A 12,620-nucleotide genomic window follows, 5' to 3' on the forward strand; every position below is an offset into this window, starting at 1 on the left:
TTTTCAGATGTGGAAACTGAGGCTTTAAGAGCTGCAGTGACTTGCCCAGGGTCTCACAGCTGCTCAGTGTTGGTCAGCAATAAAATCCAGGTCTCTTCTGACTCCAGACAATTAGTGAGAACTGATTTCTTCCAGACTTTAAGATTTACCAAATGGTTTCCTGAGAGGAAGAGGAGGAGGACAAGGAGGGCATTTCAAATATCGTCATCTCCATTTTACAGAAGAGTAAAGGCAACCTCAGAGGAGTGAAGTGATTTCCTCAGACTAACGTACACACACAGAGATCCATGTGCACACAACATACTCATACACATACACATTCACATACACATCTGCATGCACAACATACACATACTCAGACACGTATCTACCACACATCCATACACACACATAAACACACACACACACACACACACACACACACACCTATGAAATATCAGAGACAGAACTTAAAAATTGGTCATTTCTGATTCCAAGTCTGATGTTTTTGCTACACACAATGTTATGTGGTTCAAAGGAATCAAGACGGCTCTAAAGAATCCCAGCTTTCTTCAAGTGATATGTCCCAGAGAAGACCTTTCATGAACTCACTCTTCCCTTCTCTCCAATTATTAGCATCTTTTCTCTCTTGAAATTACTTTATAGCTATCTTGGATTTGCTTATACGGATTCATTCTCTATCCCTTTACTACTCATACCCAGTAAAATGTAAGTTCTTTGAAGGTAGGGACTATTTTTTTCTTTTTGTAGCCCTCGATTCTTATGTGGTAACTGATACATATTGGGCACTAAATAAGACTTGTTGAATAAAACTAAATAAGCAAATTAGGCATTGAGCTCCAAAGCAATATAATCTCTTCAGCTTTGCCCTTCCATTTGGAATTTGGGGAGAATAATAGTAGAAAACTCAAGGCAGATGCTGATATTCTGTATGGGAAATAGTAAGAGACAGTGAGGATGGCGCAGAGCAACTGAGATGGAAAACTCGGAAAACTGGGGATATTCCAGTCTTATAATCCAGTATCAATTTCAGGATGCCAATGAGACTCTTACCATACTCAGTCACAGTGTTCTCCTTGTTGGTTTCATTTCAATGTGTCTTGCTTACAATAGCTCAAAGTGCACTTTCATCCACTGGTTCAATGTGACCTCTAGATTCTGTTTTGAAGTGGTTATTCTCCGTCTCCCCCTACTATCCATTAAGAATTTTACACTTGTCAAAAATAAATGACATCTTCAAATTTATTTCATCATTAATTAGTTTTCAGAAGGTATAGTTTGCTGGTCAGTGAATCTATCAGAGTTTTGAAGCCTCTTAAAGTTCTGTTCCTTTCCTTTATTGTGGTCCTTGTAAATTCTTCTCCTGGTTCTTCTGATTTCACTTTGCATCAGTTTGTACAAGTCTTACCAGGTTTGTCTGCACCCAGTTCTTTCAAAATTTCTTCCACTGTAATCATACTATACCTCAACCATATATGGTAGTTGATCTATAAAATGCCATTCCCCAATTGATGGGAATAGCTTTAGTTTAGAAATAATTTCTTAAAGCATTGCTGTCATGCCCCACAAAAAAGAAGAAAACCTCCTACAGGTAGGTTCCTCCAAACTTCCTCATATGATGAGTCATTAGACCACAGATCTAAAGTTGAAAGGGACATTAACCCACTGCCACATCACAACCACACAGATCAAGAAATGCCCACTGAAGGTCACAGAGCTAGGAACAAAAGAGGCTATATTTAGAGCTAGATGAGACCTCAAGAGGACAAATAGTCCAATTTCTTCATTTTTCAGATGAAGAAACTGAGGCCCCCATGAAGCTGAAGTGACTTGTCTAAGGTCACACAGATGATTAGTAACAGAGTCAAGATTCGGACCCATGTCTTCTGACTCCAAATTCAAATCCCCAGTCCACCTAAGGAACTCCAAAGGTAGTCAGAATCTTGCTTGTGGGTAAATTATTATACTGCAACTACAATTTGATGTCTAGCACAGCCTTTCCTAAGCAAATATTTTTCCTATGCCATGGTAACACTGAACACACTGTATAGGCTTTTAATATAATTGCCCCTAACCCTCCATGTTCAGAATTTTGCTCCCCAAAACAGAGATTGCTGATAGAGTCCTAAAGTTAACCTCCAAATTCTTCCTTCCTTGTATCTCAATGTGATTGAGGATACCTTTTGGACTTGTACCACATGAGTTTACGATTAAAGTTTCTCCCACACAATCTCTATGCCAGTGTTAGCTTGCTTGACCCGCATATTGCCAGTCAAAGGAGATTACTTCCTTTAAATAGGTTTTTGTATGATGTGTCCTTTTCTCATAAGTATCTCACCATGTTCCTTCCCAGCTCAAAAACTTCCAATGGCTCCCTATTACCTCTAGTACAAAATATATTCCTCTCAGTTGGGCATTTAAACCCCTTCATCATCTGGCTCTAGTTTACCATGACTCCCCTTCATATACTCAACAGTTCTGCCAAACTCTATAAAACATTCTGTTTCTGGAGTCTTGGAAAGCTTCTATCTCCCATGACTGGAAGATAACCCTTCCTCACCATTGCTTTGAAGAATCCCTAGTTTCCTTCACAGGATAACGAGTCAGCTCAAGTCACCTTCTGCAGGAGACCTATGCCTTTTCTCCTTTACTGCTATGGTCTTCCACTTCTTTTGTATTTCCTTGGCATATATTTTTCATATAGACAGGTGGTTGGTGCAATGAGTAGAGCACTGGACTTGAAATGAGGGAGATCCAAGTTTGAATCCTGTCTTGGATCCTTCCTAGCTGCATGACCATGAGGAAGTCATTTAACTCCTCCCAGCCTCAGTTTCCTCATCTGTATAATAGGGATAATAATAACACTTGCCTCAGAGGGTGTGGAGAGGAAATGAAAAAATAAATGTAAAACACTTTGTAAATCTTACATGTTATTGTTATTATTAATAACAGTACTTAGATACATACAATTTGTTTACCCTGATACAGAGTAAGAGTTTCTTGAGAGTGTGGACTGTTGGTTTTTTTTATTGTTCCCTAGCATTGTTACTGTTCAGTCATTCAGCCGTATCTGACTCTTCATGACCCCATGGACCATAGCACACTAATGCTGTCCATGGGGTTTTCTTGGCAAAGATACTAGGGTGAGTTGCCATTTCCTTCTCCAGGCCATTTTACAGTTGAGGAAACTGAGGCAAACAAGGTGAAGTGACTTGCACAAGGTCACACAGCTAGTAAGTCTGAAGCTGAATTTGAACCCAGGTCTTCCTGACTCCAGGTCCAACACTCTATCCACTGAACCACCTAACTGCCCCCTGGAAGTTAATTACATCATAGATATAAAATTGGAAGGGACCTTAGAGGCCATCTAGTCCAATGCCCTTGTTTTATAGATAGGGAAACTGAGTCCCGCAGAGGTTCATTGGATAACAGATGCATAATAGGAAGACACCTTCGACACTAAATGAATAGGATCAAGCTCTAAAATGGATTCCAACATCCTCATTTGACAGAGGAAAAAAAGATCCAGAGAGTTTAAGGGACTTGCCAAGAATCACACAAGTGGTAAGTGATGTAGACAGAAATCAAATCCAGCTCCTCTGACAAACCAGCTTGCTTTTCACAAAAAATGTTCTCTCTTCAGAATATGTGAGAAATGGGATATGTAGTCCGGCAAGAGGATGTCACCTCAACTTTCTAGGCCTCAGTTTCCCCATGTGTAAAATGAGAGACTTGGTCCAGATGTCCTCGAGGTCTTTTCTAGTTCTAAATCTAGTGTTCTGTGGTCCTGTGAAACTGAGTGGAATGAGCCTGTGGGAGACTTTGATGCTAATAGCAGGAGGGCAGAGGAATTGGGGAGGGAGCTCATAGTCTGCAAATGTTTATTCTGAGCCAGTTCTGAAAGGAGCTAATGACAGTTTGGACCCTGAAATAGAGGTTTAGGAGAATTTGGCAAGTACTTCCTAGATGCAAGAAAAATGAAAAAAAAAATTGCCAGGGAATGTAATTAGACAGTGAAAAGCTGTCCTGGCTAATGGATGTGTTCATACAACCATAAAATCTGAGGTCATGGGATTTAGAGCTGGAGTAGACCTTCAGGGTCAACAAGCCTAATCTCCAAATTTTATAGGAAGGGAAACTGAGACCCAGAGCAGGGATGTGTTTTCCTGCAGGTCACACTGGTAGAATATGGCAGAGACAAGATTTGAGCCTGGGTCTTCTGATTTCAAACCCTGTGTTCTTTCAAACTGCTTAAAGTCCCCCTGGGTCAAATCCTAACAAACCAGGAATTCCCCATACAAAGCACCAGACCAAGGTCACAAAGGTAGCAGGCATTAGAGGTAGGAAATGAACCCAGGTCATTTATTACTATACCAATATGAATGCAATCGTAGTTGTTTTGTGAGTTTATAAATGCATGAATTTTTTTCTGTCTTCTCTCACTCTACTGGAAATTTCTTATAAGGTTCTTTCTCACTCAGAAATTCTAAGGTTTTGTGGAATATTATAATATTGCATAATTATGGAGATATTTTTTTCTGCTACCTAACACCAGTCTTTACTGTAAATACTACTCCTGGACATAACCCATAGGTGCACTTTAAATTTCTATTTTGCAGAATTGAACAAGTCAAACACAGCATTACCATTCTCCAAACCAATTTCACATAGCTAGATTATGCTAGATTTTGTACATCATTCTAGTGAAGATGACACTGGCTTATTATTTTATCTACTTCAGTGTTTTTTTTGGATTTCTCTTTGTTTTATTTAATCCTCTCTGATGTTCTTAGGATTCCTTGATTCTCCCCTTTTAGAAATTGATTCTGTCCTCTGTTGTAGGATGTCAGTGGAATGTTATAGATCATGCTGATCTCAGACTTTCTGCACAGAACCCTGGCACAGAATTCCAGACATCCTGGAATTAAGTTGATCCTGCCTGGCATCTGCTACAGCTCCCATTATTCTTTTTATATTTATTTATTTATTTAATGTTCTACAATCACTACCATAAAACTTAGATTCCCCCCCCACTTGTCCCCCACCACTCCTCTCCCTCCCCAAGATGGCACTTATTCTATATAAGATCTACATATACTTTCCTATTGAACACGTTTTCACCATAGTCATGCTGTGTAGACGAACTAAAATAAATGAAAGAAATCATATAACAAATCAAAATATAATACACACACACACACACACACACACACACACACAAACATGATCTGCTACATTCTGTGAATGAATTCCACAGTTCTTTCTCTGCATGTGGAAGGCATTTTGCCTTAGAAGACCATCGGGAATTTTTTTTTTTAAGTTCTTGCGTTGTTACGAAGTTCCAGGTCTACCAGAAAAAACTCTCACATACTGTGGTCATTGCTGTGCACAAAGTTCTCCTGGTTCTGCTCCTTTCACTCAGCATCAGATTATATAAGTCCTTCCAGGCCTCTCTGAAGTCTTCTTGTTCATCATTTCTTATGGCACAATACTACTCCATTACATTCATATACCATAATTTATTCAGCCATTCCCCAATTGATGGGCATCCCCTTGACTTCCAGTTTTTGGCAACTACAAAGAGTGCTGCTATAAATATTTTTGTACATGTGGGACCCTTTCCCATTTTTATGATCTCTTGGGGATACAGTCCTAGTAGCGATATTGCTGGGTCAAAAGGTATGCACATTTTTGTAGCTCTCTGGGCATAGTTCCAAATTGCTCTCCAGAATGGTTGGATGAGCTCACAGCTCCACCAACAATGAATTAGTGTTCCAACTCTTCCACATTCTCTCCAACATTTATCATTTTCCTGTTCTGTCATGTTTGCCAATCTTTTAGGTGTGATGTGGTACCTCAGATTTGTTTTGATTTGCATCTCGCTAATTAAAAGTGATTAAGAGCATTTTTTCATATGATTATAGATACTTTTAATTTCTTCCTCTGAAAATTGCCTGTTCATATCCTTTGACCATTTATCAATTGGGGATGTCTACCTCAGTGTTGCTGTGAAGAAACACTTGATAAACTACAACCAGAGAATCTCAGGACTGGGAGGAACTTCAGAGATCTCTAGTCCAAGCTCTTCCTGCAGAGATACCTCTGCTACAAAACTCCCCATCACAGGACCACCAATGTGGTGTAACAGCTGCTTTCAGCAAACATCTTCAATCCCTGAACCTCAAAAGAACCGAATTATGCACCAAAATAAAATAATTGCAACTAATTCCACAGGATAAGAAGACAGATCCTGCCCCATGCAGCAACCTAAAAATCCTAATTAACATGATAGAGCTTTAATATATAAATATATAGAGCTCTCACTCAGCATCTACATATACCTACTGTAGGGACAAGCAGATTTGCAGGCTAATAACTAGGGGTCTAGCCATAGGAATCACTTGACTGTAGTTGTTGTTGAGTTGTATTCTTTGTGACTCCATTTGGAGTTTTCTTGGCAAAGATGCTGGAGTGCTTTTCTGTTTCCTCCTCGGGTTCATTTTACAGATGAGGAAACTGAGGCAAACAGGGATAAGTGACTTGCCCAGGGTCACACAGCTAGTGTCTGAGGAGGGATTTGAACTCATAAAAATGAGTCTTCTCAACTTCAGGCTTGCCCTCTATCACTTACCTAGCTGCACCTAATTATAATTACTCTGCCATGTATAACAATAATGAATTGATGTCCTATTCTACCCGATACAACACTACAATATACAAAATACAACAATACAATATAAGGTATATACTATACTATGCCACACTACACCACACTATGTTATTACTGTAATTATTATATGAATAAAAACCTGTATCTTAAACTCCTATATGAGATGAGATATTATTATTGTTGTTATTAAGAGATGGTAAGGCATAGTAACCACCAGACTGATAATGGAATCAAGAAAATATGAATTCAAGTCCTATCACGTGTGACCCCCCCAAGCAAGTCACTTTGCTTCCCAGTGAATCATATGACTTTTTAAGATAATACATACAAGGTGAATCACTAATCTCCACATCGGAGGGAGTTTCCACACTATGAGTTCCTTATTCCCAACCCTGTTAAATTCACAGGTCCATGATTATCATTTATATTTAACTTTTTTCAATAATCATGATTTGGGCAAAATCCTTTTTCAAATCATAAAGAAATCATGATGTTGAAGGATGAAGGAGAAATGAGGTCCTGCTCTGAAAAAGTTAATTAGAAAGAAAATCATACCCTTTTTAGCCTCAAAATGCCAGATGAAGGGTGAGACGTGGCTTGGAAATATTGTAGGAAAATACTAGCCAGGTATTAATTACTGGATAAAAAGAAAGAAGGAGTTGGTATAATGGAAAGAATTCTGGATTTGGAAAAAGAACTTAAACTAGAATTTTCTCCTTCTTAATTACTATCCCTGTGACCTTTGTTGTTAACGTTTACTCCCTTTTCCTTAAATTATCACATACGTATTGTTATGCTTACATGTTGCATCCCTTAGAATGTAAAATTCTTGACGTAAAGAATCAGGAGGAGGGGAAGACTCTACATCCCTAATTTCTTATGTGGTACCTGTATATAGTAGGTACTTAATAAATACATGTGGGATCCAGATTGTTGGCACACCATGGGCAGGGCACTCCATTTTGCTTGATCTCAGTTTCCTCATCAATAAAATAATATTTAAAGTCTCTTCCAGTTTTCAATCTGTGATCCCATGCTAAGAATGGATGAATTATAAGGGAGGGCTGTACTTCTCTGTAAAGTTCTCTCTGCCCATACCCAATAAAAGGGAGTGAAGCACAGTTGCCTACCAATGTGTAAAATCTAAGAAAAAGGAAGGGATTCTACTTCATTCCCATCCCCAATTCTCCAGAATGAGTCTGTAAATGGTGAGAAAAACAATAAGAGTATTGTACAACCAGATGGTATTGGATTTGTGAACCATGAGAAGGAACATTTGCCAGTTTGTCTTCTCCTGCAATATCCTGTCTGGGAAGACCAAGGATGGATGGTTAAGACACCGTGACACAAGCGAGGGAGAGGGCTGAGCCAATTAGTCAATAAGTATTTATTCAGGTAGTCACTAGACTAATTCAGCCATGGACAAAGAGCATGTGGTGGCAATTTTCTTTGGCTACTTTTAGTTTGGCCTCCTTATACCACAAGAGCCTTAACTCTCCTATTATAGCTGCTCCAATTTTTCTCCCTGGGGCAGCTAGGTGGCTTAGTGGATAGAGTAGTGGTTGTGGAGGCAGGAAGACCTGAGTTTAAATTTGACCTTGGAATTTTACTAACTGTATGACCCTAGGAAAGTCACTTAATCCTGTTTGCCTCAGTTTCCTCATCCTCATAAAATGAGCTAGAGAAGGAAATGACAAACCATTCCAGTATCTTTGCCAAGAAAACCCCCAAAAGGGTCACCAGAAGTTGTACACAACTGAAGATGACTGAATAATTCTTTCCCCAAACTATTAGATACTGAAAAATATTTTTCTTTCTCTAGCCTTGCACAAAACAAGAAATTAATATGAGTAAGAGAAGCAAATATAATGTTTTTTTTCTTTCAAACTCTCCCCTTAAAATATTCTCTAAGAATAAAAATAATAATAGCTAAGATTATATTACACTTTAGGGTGGTGTTTGTTTCTTTGTTTTCAAAGATACATTTCACATATTATCACATTTAATGCAAAAAATTCTTTAAGTTGTTATAGTTATTCCCATTTTATTTGAAGAGACCCAAAGAGATGAGCTGATTCATCCAAGGCCAGATAGCTAATATCTGGGATGGGCCAGATGGGATTCAGTCTTCTTGACTCCAAGTCCAGCCTTCTATTCTAGTCTGTCTTTTGTAAGATTGGAAGGCAATGTGGAGTTTAGTTAAAAACCCTTAAGCATACTTCATTGGAAAGATTTCCTTTTCGGGAATCAAGAAGCCCTGGGTTCGAATCCCTTCTCACCTTACCTCCACAGGCTTCAGCTTCCTCTTCTGTAGAATAATGATGCTGGGCTAGAGGTCCTCTAAGGTCCCTCTCAGCTCTCAAAGTAGGATGCCAAGATATTGGCGTACTTGTTTTTGGTCACCCAGCCAATGTAAGGGCAGAAAGGAGGATCATAGAATAATAGATCTAAAGCTGGAAAATACCTCAGAGGCCATCTAGTTCAATAGTCTTAGTTTACAGAAGGAAAAACTGAGGTCCAGGGAGGTTGAGTGACTGGTCTAAGGCTACACAGTGCATCCCAGGTGGGATTGGAACCCACGTTCTCTGCATCTGAAGAAGCAGAGCATCCTAGAGCATATCTGCTGTCCAGTTCCCAATTCCTCTGACCAACATTCCTTCCTCCCTCTCTTCCTCTCTTCCTTCCTTCCTTCCTTCCTTCCTTCCTTCCTTCCTTCCTTCCTTCCTTCCTTCCTTCCTTCCCTAAGCTGCTTCCCCAAATATGATTTGTGGTACACAATTGAAGATTGTGTACATCATTGCCTAAAAAGTCTCTTTTACTTCATTCCTCCCAAAAGGAATGCTAACTTCCCAAGATCAGAGTCAGACTAGTCAATCTCTAATCCTCTAGTCAACCGAGCTCTGGTATTGAAGTTGGGAGCCACAGTGGAAACTCTGTCACTGGACTGGGTTTAGTATCACAGGCCACTTACATCCTGTGAGGCCTCAGGCAAGACACTCCTCCTCATGATGTTGGTTGTGTCCTCTATAAAATGCAGAGTGTGAACTGGATCCTCGCACAATGATCCCATGACTTCTCATTATAGAAGATGACTTTTGAAGAGCATGTCTAATGTGTATGTGTGTGTGTGTGTGTATGTGTGTGTGTGTGAGAGAGAGAGAGAGAGAGAGAGAGAGAGAGAGAGAGACAGAGACAGAGACAGAGACAGAGACAGAGACAGAGATAGAGAGACAGAGAGACAAAGACAGACAGAAAGACTTACAGACATGTAGGGAATGGACTTTCTCCTTAACCTTAGGTCATAAATTCTTAGGAGGAAACTAAAACAGCAACAAAAAAAGATGCTCACCAATAACCAGAGGGAAAAAGTAGTAATAACATCTATTCCTTCAACAAACATTTATTAAGTACCTTCAATAAGCCAGAAATTGGGTTGTGCCCTAAGGAGATGCAGACAAAAACAGAAACAAACAAATCTTATATTTCAGTGGGGTAGGAGATCTGGGGTTGGGGGGGGGATAGAATGTATGTATGGATAAATAAACCCCAGTGTTTCCTCTTTTCAATTCTAGGCCAAGGGATTAAAATCCTCTGACCTTGAGAGTTTGAAAGTTCAAGACAGCAAGTGTCCTGGTATCCTGTCATCTTGTCATCCTTTGTCCTAGTGTCCCAGGACATCTGTAGCCAGTCCATCATCAATGCCCATAAGAGCAAGCTTCTCAAGAGTGACCCTTGAGACTCAGACTAGCAGTGGCTGAGACAAAGGTTCATACCCCATCTTGGTGAGACCAATATTATGTAGAAATTGAGCTAAGTTTGAGCCCATTTTCCCTAGTGACCATTCACATGAGAATGTTCCCCAAGCTTCTCCAAGCATTGGAATCAAACTCAAATACAAAGGGATCTCCGTAGACCACAATATTGACTTAGAAAACCACAAATTAACATTATATTTGTTGCATTATATTTTTACTTATTTTGTTAAGCACTTCTCAATTTTATTTTGGGAGACTAGTTTGACACCTCAAGTGTTTGTGCTTCTGTTCTTGGTTCTAGCTTTGAAATAAACATTCCTTTTGTAAGAATTAACCAATGTTAAGCAGTTAAGCAGATGTAAGGTACTACTTATTGGCTCCCAACAGTGGAGGTGGGTTGGACATAATTACAGGGTACTCCTGAAATCTTGAGGAGCAGATATAGCTGAACTTTTTCTGGGATGGTGCATAGATGATACATGCTACTTATGGATAAGGAACCTGAGACCCCGGGAGATTCAATAAGTAGGTCACTGGACATAGTTCTGGAGCTGGAAGGACCCTCAGAAGCCATCTGGTCCAAATTAAGGTTCAGGGAGAGGAAGCAATTTGTTCAAGACTACAGAGATGGTCAGGGTCAGAGGTGAGATTTGAATCCAGATTCCCCACATTTCCAATCTTCACTGGTGCAGGGTATTTCCAGACTTGGAGTCTTACACATAGATTAGATCATAAGTCTAAACCAAAAGTAAATTAATGGATGGAAAAGAATGAATGAATGAATGAGGTTAACACCAGGTCATGGGGTTCTGAGGAGATGAACTCTCTTCTCAATCTTAGGTCATAAAAAATAGTTCCAGCATACTCCACCACCCTGCTATTGTACCATATATCCCCCTCCCCCTCCCCCTCCCCCCCAGAGTCCCTACCTACTGTTTTCCAAGTGGAAAGCAGACCTCTTTCCCTACATTTGGACCTTTATTATTCCAGATTTCTAAAAGGGCCAAAGGATGATTGCTCTGAGCCATCAAAAGCCATCTGAATAATCATGAGAGACATTACTGGAGAAACACGAGAGGCATACAAAGGGAAGTTGGGGGTGGGGGAGAAAAATAGCCACTAAAATATAAAACTACCACTGTATGTATCTCCCTGTGGCCTAGCTGAACAGCCTTGATGAAAATACTGACTTTCTTTCAGAAACCATCAGATAACAGGCTCCTTTAAGAAGCCCAGAATGGTGAAATTCATCGCCATAATTTAATTGTCTCAAGTTATTAAAGGGCCCGTGTGGCTGCCCTCCTCCTTCGGCGCTGCTTTTGTGTATGAAACTCAGACTAATCGAATTGGAAATTCCAAGATTACTGTATTAGTCACTCCCTAGCTAGCCCTTTTAATTTGTTTAATGGTCTGGTGTGTGTGTGTGTGTGTGTGTGTGTGTGTGTGTGTGTGTGTGTGTATGTCTGTGTGCGCGTGTGTTCTGACTGGCTGTACATTGCTTAGCCTCACGCCATGTAAATAAAGAGTGGAGAATGGAGTGGGTGTTAGGGGGTGGGGAGAGAGGGGGGGCACTTTGGACCCAACAGAATAAAGCTAGCCTCCTTTCTAAAGTTACATTTGATGTTCGGGTAATTCATGGGACGTGGGCAGCAAACTCTGGTGCTCATTATTTCTGCTTAACTGTCTACAGACACAGGAGAAGAGTAGAGAGGGAGGGGGTTGAAGGGGTGGGGCAGAATGGAAAGGGAAGAAAGGGAGAAAAGGGGTCTGGATTTACACTCCCCTGCTTCCAAAGCCTTTTGTGCTTGGCCAACTTCTCCTGGCTGAGGATGCGGTATTTTGCCAAAAAAGTTGACCACAAGAAAGCACAAAAACAAAACCAAGAATAAAAAGTGTAAAGTACTTCCATCAAAGGGCTCCCTTTCTGTCCACTCGCCTTCATGGTCCCTTGGTAATTTTTCTTCAACATAAAAGACCCAGTTTTACAAAGTAGAGTTCACTCAGTCCCGTCACAAGGCCCACCATGATGAGAAAATAAGCCACCTCTTTGGAAAAATTTCTTGTGCAGTTGAGCTTTCTGAGACTGTTGTCTTTTCACCTGGTTCAGGTCATTAAGTCAACTAGAAGTGAAGAATGGGGCTCATTTAGCATGGCGGATGCACTGGAGTACTCTGACCTGAGAGGGTCTAAAGTGG

The 12,620-nt window shown here is 40.1% G+C and overlaps 1 long non-coding RNA gene across 3 annotated transcripts in view; it reads left to right on the plus strand.

Moving 5' to 3' along the window:
- Positions 1–11,948, plus strand: part of LOC140534582 (uncharacterized) — a 68,313-nt gene extending 56,365 nt beyond the window's left edge. For 2 of the 3 annotated variants that reach the window (XR_011977382.1, XR_011977383.1), the window contains one exon: positions 10,243–11,948. This is a non-coding gene — a long non-coding RNA (uncharacterized lncRNA). Of the gene's footprint in view, positions 1–7; positions 2,950–10,242 lie in introns of those variants that run through there. The other variant, XR_011977381.1, reaches the window with a different exon arrangement.
- The last annotated feature ends 672 nt before the right edge of the window (positions 11,949–12,620 follow it).

This window comes from Notamacropus eugenii, chromosome 3, assembly GCF_028372415.1.
Source record: "Notamacropus eugenii isolate mMacEug1 chromosome 3, mMacEug1.pri_v2, whole genome shotgun sequence".
NCBI classification, from domain to species: Eukaryota; Metazoa; Chordata; class Mammalia; order Diprotodontia; family Macropodidae; genus Notamacropus; species Notamacropus eugenii.